Raw genomic sequence first — 9,894 nt, forward strand, 5'->3', positions numbered from 1 at the left:
GTGATCACCCAATCAGCAGGACAGGTCTTTCATAAGGAATGAAATGAGGAATTTATTAGGGATTATTATATGTACTACTGAAGACAAAAAAGAAGAAAATAACCCAAGTAGCTATAAAAACTGTGCCTTTATTTTAAGACTACAGAAAAGATAATTTAAATTATGCCCAATACATTACTTTGAAAACACCAACCCCTACCTGTGCAGTTTTTGTAACATAATCAGCTTGGACACTGATAACAGCCTCATCAGATTCATGGCTGATTTCACATTTTCATACAGTAATAATTGTATTATTATCACTCTAACCACCATGTTGCCAAGGCTGCAGGAAAATGGTAATTTGACTCCAAATAACACCTTCAGTAGTGTGTAAAACAAAGAAACCCAAATTGGAAACTTTGCCATTAGTGCCCAGTTGCAGGTCAGGGTTTTGTTCAATATAACTGGCCCTGGGCGCAGTGAGCATGAGGACAAAAACAAGGCACAAGGGTGGCACAGGGCCTGTGTTGCCAGCACCATGTGCCCACCTGCCCTTTGGCATTTTGTTGCACCCCCTGTTTTGCAAACTGAGCATCAGTGTGCCTGTCTGTTGTAGTTCTGCACTATTCCTGTGTTGGACACGAGCTGTACAGGTGCATGCAAAATGTGATGTCTGCCCCTCGACTGCTTTTGCTCATCTCAGGGGCAGCAAATATCACCCATCCACCACACGTGCTGCCAAGGAGACATTTCTCTGCAACTCTTCAACAAGGTTTGACCGCTTGTACAGGCAGGTGAAAGAAGATGACTGATCTGAGGGCTGGATCTCACTTGACCATGCTGATGATGTACCATAGATAGGACACAGATTTCATGAGTTGTCCAGTTGTCACTAGTTGCCCATTTTTTGTGTGCGGTAACTGCTTTGTGTTGGGTTCATAGTCAAAGCCATGCAGGATCGTAAGGCTGGGTCTGAGAAAAGGAAATACTAAGCTCTCTGAAGCGCCAGTTTGCCCTCTCATCATACTTCTAGTATTAAATCATGATGGATGTAATTAGTTAACACAATGTTCTTCATTAGGAAGGTTTGAGCTCATTAATCAGCTGCAAACTAATTTCACTTTTTCTCACTTATGAATTTAAGATTCACTTAAGACTGGTAACGCTGTGACCGAAAGCAAGTCCCGCGCTTATTTAGGCAAAGGAATAGTTGAAGTGTGCTGAAGCCTCGGTCCTGTTCCTTGCTGTATCAGGCCTTCGGTGTTTCAGTTGTCAAAAGCAAAACTATAAAAGTTACAGTTCTGAGATTCTTGAACCTCTGGGTTTATTTTAATAAAAATATTAGCCTAGTATCTAAAGCACATTAATGATGTTGTGGGTAACCAGATTATCATCGAAAAAGTCCCCTTGGTCTGTGTTTCCGCTGGCCAGCTACCTACATACAGATCTGCCACCTCTTGCCTTGTCCAGTAAGGTCTTGGTGAGCAGGAACAGTTTTCCTAAGATGAAAGCAAGAGACCTGCAGTCTTTTTACTTTCTATAAAGAGCAAGAACAGCAATGAGTGTATGAAGCTGCTGAAAAGTATAGGCCTGGTATCTCCACAGGCTTAACTCTTCTGTTTCTCCCAGGGATACTGAAGGAAAGGGCAGTTTAGCATAAAATAAAAATTTTTTCCTCCCTCGTTGCACCTCACTCCAGGCTTGGACCATGCTTCTAGCCCATCCTGGTGACAAATTCATCTGTCCCCTTACCCATCAAATCACTGTCACGGGTGAGGCTGATAATTGGGTTCTCTTTGTGGTGTTGAGACATGGACATGGGTTAATGAGAAAGCTGACTGAGGCCACCAACCCAATTTACACCAGCTATTTAGCAGCTGTCAAGAGGTAAAACTGCCCGTCACTGCCTGTCTTGCCTGGGTTTGTACCAGTAACCCAGAGACAAGGGCTCATAGCTCATTACCGCAGTCCCTCGAGCCACCCGGTTCCCCAGCAGCAGGTGCCTTTTGCATTAGTGCCCAACAGAGGTGACCGTGTGCCCAAAACACTGTGCTGGAAGAAGTTTGTAAAGGTCCAACTGTCCCATATTACCAGCACCATCCTGCATCCCAGAAGCGCTGGGGCAGCCTGCCCAGGGACACGTGGCAGGTATGCTGGGGGGAAAAATGTCCCCTGTGTTGGCTCCTGCATCCCTTTGCATCCTAGTGCACTTCTGTATGGGAAAGGGGCTTCTTGCCTGCACTATGTCCTAATAAAACCACTACATGTGACCTTTTACAGCACCTGGGGGACAGGAGCACCAAATTACTGACAGGTATAAAATCTGTGCACGGCAGCCAAGCCTGCTCCCACTTACCCCCAGAGAGAAATCAGCTCACCTGGTGAAATTAAAAGCCAGGCTTACCTGGCTAATGTATCTGATTAGCATAAGGACTGCAAAGTAATCTGCCTCCGAGAAGATACATGTGAAGAATGAAGCACCAGCAGCCAAATGCACTACGGGTTTGGCTTCAATTTATTGTGAGTCTGATCCAGCTAGCACTCAGCAGCCAGGCCGTATTTACAAGCTCTGGAACAGCCTGCTGCTGGGGTAGAAACAGCAATAAATCATTACGTGAAGAAACAACACATCAAAATATCCCACGTGGCTTCCCCTCTGCCTTCCCTGTCTTTCTGGCGGTGCTGAGCCCTGCCCGGCCCAGCAGCGGGGAGGCGCAGGTAGGGCTGGTGCTGTGCCCAGCCCTCTGCAGGCCCCAGCTCACCCAAGGCAGGGTCTCCTCCCAGACCCGGTGGCTTTTCCAGCCCATCAGGTCAGGAAAGTCAGGAGAACAAAGGCACAGTTGTGTGGGAAGGGGGAAGGGGTGGCAGCCCACCTCGCCCCGGCAGTAAGCGGAGACCCTCTCTCAGGTGTTAAAGCTGGGCTTGAATCTCCTCTAAGAGCCAGCCAGTGATGTTGGTGGCAAGGTGTAACAGAACATGTCTCTGAGAGCTTCTTGTATTATTATAATTAATAATTATTATTAATTATTATTTAAATCTGCACAGCTGCTGCTTCTGTGGTCCCCAGGGCAGAGCAGGCTCCAGTTGCCCATGCAGATAGCAGTGAATTCAGGCAGGCTTCCTCCCCTCGTCCTCCCAAGGACAGCGGGGCCGTGCCTAGGAACTCTTTGCTCTCCCTTATCTGTGCAAGGGCAGCAGCAGCAGCCCTTCTGTACAGCAAACTGGGCAAGACGTCAGTGTGCTCAGATACTGAGGGGTAGGAGAGGGATCTGCATCTCCTGTGGTGTCAGACACTGCGAAGATGTGGTTCCTGGAGCGGCCGTCTGCAGACAGGCTGCAGGGATAAGCACACACCAAGAGCTCAAAGGGTCCCTGCCGTGCCCAGGTGGAGCAGGAGAGGGACGCTGATCCCTGCTGCCTGCTCCCCACCCCCAGGGCTGCTGCAGGGGATGCTTTTCTGCTACCCTGCAGTGGAGTTAGCTCTAAAGCAGATCTGCACCATTTACCACCACCACGACAGCATTTTCTCCTCTTGAGCCACTGGTTTACAGCTAGCTCAGCTTAGCAGCAGGCCAGTTACATCAGTGAGAGGAGGAGAGCAGAAGTCCACAGCCGCCAGCTGGAAGCACTAAGTGGGGTGGTCAGAGTCACCTGTAGGGCTGCTCCTCAAAGGTGATGCAGGTGGTGGTCCTGGTAACAGGGCAGACCTAAAGGATGTGGGGTTGAACCACAGGGAGCACATGGGTGTAATAAATTTGCTTTGATTTGTGCTGTACTATGCTCTGTTCACCTGGAACTTCAGTTTCCAGAGTTGTCAGTTCTTGGAAATTTTCCACTTCTAATGAAGGCAAAGCAGGGAATATGTCAAGTAAGTTTGAATTTGCAGGCATGACCGATCAATTCTGCCTGCGTTCAAAATTAACTTACAGCATGGCTTAAAGCAGTATCTGCAAAGTGGAACTCAAATTGGACCCCAAATTTGAATCCTCCTAAGCCTCAAGTTGGTCTGATCTGGAAATGATGGGAAGAGACTGAAAGTAAGAACATGGACACGGGGATCTTTGCTGCTCTGTCATTGTTCCTGACTCTGGCAGATTATCTCCATGCCATTAAAAATGATTAGAGCCCTAAGGCAATTCATTCTTCACTTTCCAAATTTTACTTCTGCAGCAAGGAGAAATTACCCAAACGATGATGTGAGCCTGCACGAGAGCACGGTTCAAAGCCCAACACTCCAGCCTGCCTCGATAAACAACCGCCTAGCTGAAAAAGAGCGGCGAATACAAAGGCGCAGCAACCTGCTGGCTCGAGGAAAAATGCAAACCAAACTGGCATTGTTGTGAGCTGCCGAGAGCGGGGAAGGCTGTGCCAAACGGCATCATGCGAGTGACAAGCGCGCAGGAAATTTAATAAAATGCAGTGCCATGCTGAAGAGCAGCAGTGGCAGGAGCAGCCATCATGCTGAACCTTGCAATCGCAATCCTATTACCCCACCGCCACCTGGGGCTTCCCTTGGCTCCGGTGCTGAGAGAGTGGCTTTCTTCCTCCCATTTGTATTCAAATAGCGTCCCCGTTTGTAACTGCATCCCTGTCCTATAGCAGGCGGTGGACGTGGGCAGAATACAGAAAGCCAGGCAGAATCACCTGCTCACCAAGACCTGCTGCGGCTGCCGACCGCAGATCAGGCTGGGGAGATTGATTTGCCCGAGCAACTGGGCATATCGACAGCGAGGAGCACCAGTTAAGAGGCTTAAAATTAGTCCTTCCTGCTCGGTTTGGGTTTGCAGACACACGTCACGTGCTGAGCAAGATGTGGGCATTCGCAAGGCTTCCCTTCCCTCAGCACCTCTAGCCTGCTGAGGCCCGAGGTGTCGGACACCAGGAGGGTCATTGGTCCTGAACAAGGGACAGAAAGGTTACAGTAGTACAGGAATCTGCAAATTATAGGGGATTTGTTATTTGCACAAGAAGAGGTGGATTGGAATGGTTCTTATCTGAATTTCAAGCACAATTTCCTGGAGGTCTTTGCATCCTAGAGCTGTCATTTTGTGCATTGCAAAGGTGAGGGGCCTTTGGAAAAACATGGGTCTGGCTTGGATTCAACCGTCCTCAGAAATACGGAGTCTTTGCTTCAGCACCAGCTCCATAAGCAGCTTAATCTCTAACCTTTGCTTCAGAAATAAAAGTTTTGGAAGTCAATAGTTATCAGGAATGGAAAGTGAGATGTAACCCCTGAAGACCTGTGACAGCAAATCAGTGACTTCAGCAACGTTTCTGTGTTAGAATAAGCACTGGGGAAGAATATGCTGTCCGTTTGTCTAATCTGGGTCCGGTTTCATTTCAAGTATCACACAAGGGTAACGTAATGGGGAACATGCTCAATCACAGTGAAATCCCAGTGTTTGTTACAAAATGTGGGGTGATGCAACACTGTTGTAGATCTTACTTGGAAAAAACAATCTCATTTTTTGCCGAATAAAGAAATTTGTGGAGGGTATTTTTTTGGTATGGGATGTATTAAAGCTGGATGTTGTCACTTATGACACTGTTCCTTTAACTTGCTCTGCTTGACACTATGAATTATTCAGATATCCCTATGATATATAGAAGTAGTGTCAGCATTTTAGGGCATGACTCTTCTTTCTCATCTGCTATAAAATCCCAGTGGCTTCAGTGAGCGATAAAAGAAGGCAAAATTAGGTCCTCAGCAAAGCTGTTGTCTTGCAAGCAGAAAATACACTTTACCACCGAGTGAAGGGTGCAGTACCAACAGGCCTCGCTTACTGCACAAAATTGGGTATTTGTATTTCCCTGGTCCGTCAGCACAGCTAAGGGGTCATTTGTTCATTTGATTCACAATGGAAATGAGAAAAAAGAGTGTAAAGAACACAGTGGATAGCGTAGCATAGTCTGTTTTCTCTCCTGCAGAACTGCTTAGGTTTCATCGACCTCATGCTGCTAATACCGACGGCCTCATTTGCTTGAATAGCGAGGTGTCTGCTTTGTAGCTGCCGGTGCCAGGCTCAGCGCAGAGCTGTGCTGGGGAAAAGCTGGATGGTGGTGGAGCAGAGTGGCAGTGGGGCACTCCAGAAGAGCCCAGGAGGTTGCTGTGTCCCCCAGATCACGGGGGAAACCCGCCAAGCTCTGAGGATGATCAGTCTCCAGTGTTCTCTAGGAACAGTGCTGATATTTTTCGATTCTTGTGTAAATTTTTCTCCTGTTTCTTTTTTATTTTAAACCACTGAAGACAAAGATCATTGAGTTGAAACCAGTCTGAATTCATTGCCATCCATGGAACAACACTCTGCCTCATCCAAAACACCTGCAAAGGGTTGTTAGAGTTGTAGGAAAAATACAAAGGTGGAGAGAAAAAAAAAAAAAGCTTGTAATTTGAATGTACTCTCAGCAAAGCAGTGTTTAAATCACCAGTGACTGAAATGATGTAGGTCTAAATCCCGAGAGCTTCCTGGGTTCTGTGCAGTCAGTGCGCATGAAAGACATCACTGAAAACTGCGAGTGTCGTGCTTCTGTCTCGCAAAACAGCCTCCTGCAAGCACCTCCAGGCTGTGGGGCCAAGTTCTGCCCCAGATCCCCCTTTGGTCAGCTCTGCATGTAACTCAGGGCAGACTTTGGCCTCCAGGATGTGCCCTGATGGCTTGGTAATGGAGGAGTGAGGTAAAACCTTAGCTTTCATTTCTCCCACATATTTGTTGGCTCACCTGTTTACAAAGGAGTATTTACAAAAGGAAAAGGTGTATCAAGCTATCTCTGGCCTTCTTCCCATGTTAGATAGGACTGCAAGTATTTTTGGAAGGGATGTAAATCTTAATGCTTCTGGGAAGAAGCCAAGCAGTACCAGATGGCAGAGAGGAGGAAACTCACCCTATGGGCAGGTTTTTCACAGTATTCTCAGAAGCATCTGGTATTGGCCACTGGCGGCAACAATACAGGGGCCAGTGCCTGATCCAGTCTACCTGCATCTGTATTCCTGCTATTTTCTGATTTCTTACATACTCGGGATGATAAGGAGAGCTTCGCTAATTTTTCGTTCCTGATACACGCTCAGTTTGAAGGTCTCAGTGGTGTTCCTCATTTTTTGGATAGGTGATGGCAGAGAAGGAGACTCAGCTGGTCAGCACGTTGCCTCAGCTCACAGGCACATGGCTGTTCTGGTGGTTCAAATGTTGTCAGAGGATTTTTTGTTTTTGTTTTTTCTTAATATTTGAAAGAATAGCTCTGATATCGTATGCAGCCTTCTGACTTCTCAATGAAGCTGGATCCTCATCATACTCAACTAGCAGTGAAAGTTTTGCTATAGCTATTATGTCTGCATTTGGGAAATGTCAATCACCTGCAACGCTCAGCTAGGAGCACCATAGATGTCTACTGCTTCTTAGGATTTAGATTCTGATCCTTTATCAACATAAAGATTAGGGGTGAGGTGAAAAAAAATTATTGTATTGCAGGAAATAGTTAGAAATTTCACTGAAAATGAAGTTTTAGTAAACACCATGGCTTAGGAGATTTTTATGGGCTTTTTTCACTTGATTTAAACATACTGTGTAGAGGCTACTGTTTATGCCTGTTAGAGGACCTGTTTTTCTGGCATGGCAAAGAGTTGCTGGTCACAATCGTAATTTTTCTCCAAATATCCTGAAGGCTTTGAAACAAGTTGTTTCATTTTTTAATTTTATAACAGTCGTTTCAGGGCACAGAATAGAAATGTTCTGTGGCCACGAGGAGAAACCCTCAGCAATACACACTGCTTTCATAAGCAGAGTGAATGAACTGGACGGCCCAGTTATATTGCCAGAAGCCAGAATCAGGGAGTGATGCAGAACCTTGTTGGAGGCTGCTCTCCTCGCAGCTCAGCCAGATGGGCGCATAGAGGGATGCAGACTTCTCATGGCAAGGTTCAGCTGATCTGCCCGGGTTATACAGTGAATCACTGGGAAAAGAAGGGAGAATGACGCATGACTGTCTGTCATGTAGCTGCTACTTGTACGAATGTCCTGGCTCAAAATACTGCTTAATCAGGCTAGGAACATGGTATCTGTCTTAATGGAAGAGATTAGAAGCGTTGCAAGTTTTTGTTATTGTACAGCTTTGTTGCACAAAACAGAACTTCCACTGTCGCAATCTGGATGGTATATTTCAAAACATTAATCAAGGATTAGTCCTTGGCACTGATTTATGAGAAAATACCAGTGCAGCGGAGGATTTATAACCCATGTAAATGATTCACGGAGTACACGTTTTATGAGACAGATCCTCAGCCTGTGTAAACTGGAGCAAGTCCTTGAAGCTCACATGGCGGCGTGGACGTCCTACGCTGCCTTGGGAAAGCAAAGCCACATGAGAGTCCCTGAGATTCATTCCTCCGTCAGATGTGGGGTTCCCACACCAGGGGAATGGGCTTTGGCAGAGCCACCCCTCTCCGGAGATGAAGCAGCAGCACAGACCTGAGCTTGAAGTCCTTTCTGTAATTCTTGTGTAGCCCTGTAGAGGGAATGCTTTGGTAAGGCTTAAATGCGGCTACGTATAGCTGTGTAGCATCAGGGCACGAATTCCTTCTTTGTGTCACCTGCTGAGTTCAGGAGTTACCATCAAGAGTAATTTTACCCGGTAGATTTTTTTTTCCCCTGAAATTCTTATCATGCTATAATTTGCTTTAAAATTTCGCCCCTGACTGAAGAGGGTGGAAGTGTCCACTTGACTTGATACAAGGGATGGGCTTTGATGATGTATTACATGGGCACGAAAAGCTTCAGGTGACACGCATATTAAACGTGCTTTTCACTTGCAGCTTGCGGAAGGCCCCACGGCCAAATGTACCGAAGGGAATCCGTAGCGTGTTGTTTACCAACTTCTGCACTTCATCTTAAATTGGCATGGGGAAATGGTAATTCACTCTGAACAACGCTGGGAAACTGGGTTTGTTAACTAAAAATAAAAAGCACAAGCCCATCAAAAATACTCCAGTGTTATGTATTATTCGTGTTGATTAAAAATCTGCCTGCAACTCAGCATTTGCTATTGATCATAAAACCGCACTGACTTAGTCCTTTCCCTCTGAGATATCACAACACTTGAAAAACCTCCCTCATCTCAACGCTCACCTCCACTATTCACGTGGATAACCTGGGCCACAGACACCCTCTGATGCTGCCAAGCTCTGCCCCTGGGCTCCAACACTCCTGCCTTTCCAAGCTGAAAGGATTTGCCTCTACTGCAACGCAACGCCCTTTTTTTCCGAAAGCACAGACATACCCACCGAGCACTGAAAGCAAGTCTTAATCATCACAGTGACTTCCTCTGTGGATATTAATAATCTCCCCGCTTCCTCTGAGGAGCCCCCCTGTCTGCTGGGCTCATTCTCCGCAGAGGTATCGGCAGAGCTCAAACCTCAAAAAGTGTCATGTGGAAAAAACAGCTTTTATCGGGAAAAAGATCAAGAAACGTGAGGGGCCAGGTACCTCCGTGGTGCAGCTGCACCTGTACTCACGGTGAGCACCGCCACCGGAGGCTTCTCCTGCCCTTGATGGCTGCTGTGAGGAAAAGCTTCCCCGAGCAGCCCCCGTCCTGCTCCTTCCCCCCAGCCCCTGCGGGATCCTCGAGGCAGATCACCGCCTGGGAGGGTCCGGGAGAAGCACTTTCCGCTTCCTGCAGGGAAGGATGTGATTAAAGCCGCATAAATAAGACTTGGCTTGGAAAACACTTGGGTGCCTTCTTGACGCGGTGCAGTCCTGAGGCACGGCAGCGTGCCCCGTTACGAGGGGTGTCACCTCCCAGCGGCCTGGCTGGGGTGGTGGGAGGCAGGAGGCACGACACGGCCTGGTTCTGCAGCTGGTTGGTGGTGGCCCCCCTGTGTGGGTACCCCCACATCTGGGACATGTCACAGGGAGGCAGGAG

The 9,894-nt window shown here is 47.3% G+C and overlaps 1 long non-coding RNA gene across 1 annotated transcript; it reads left to right on the forward strand.

Moving 5' to 3' along the window:
• Positions 1-3,690: 3,690 nt before the first annotated feature.
• Positions 3,691-4,443, forward strand: LOC137856907 (uncharacterized). The gene is made up of 2 exons (XR_011096866.1): positions 3,691-4,019; positions 4,153-4,443. It is a non-coding gene; the product is annotated as an uncharacterized lncRNA (long non-coding RNA).
• Positions 4,444-9,894: the final 5,451 nt, after the last annotated feature.

This window comes from Anas acuta, chromosome 5 (assembly GCF_963932015.1).
Source record: "Anas acuta chromosome 5, bAnaAcu1.1, whole genome shotgun sequence".
Classification (NCBI taxonomy): domain Eukaryota; kingdom Metazoa; phylum Chordata; class Aves; order Anseriformes; family Anatidae; genus Anas; species Anas acuta.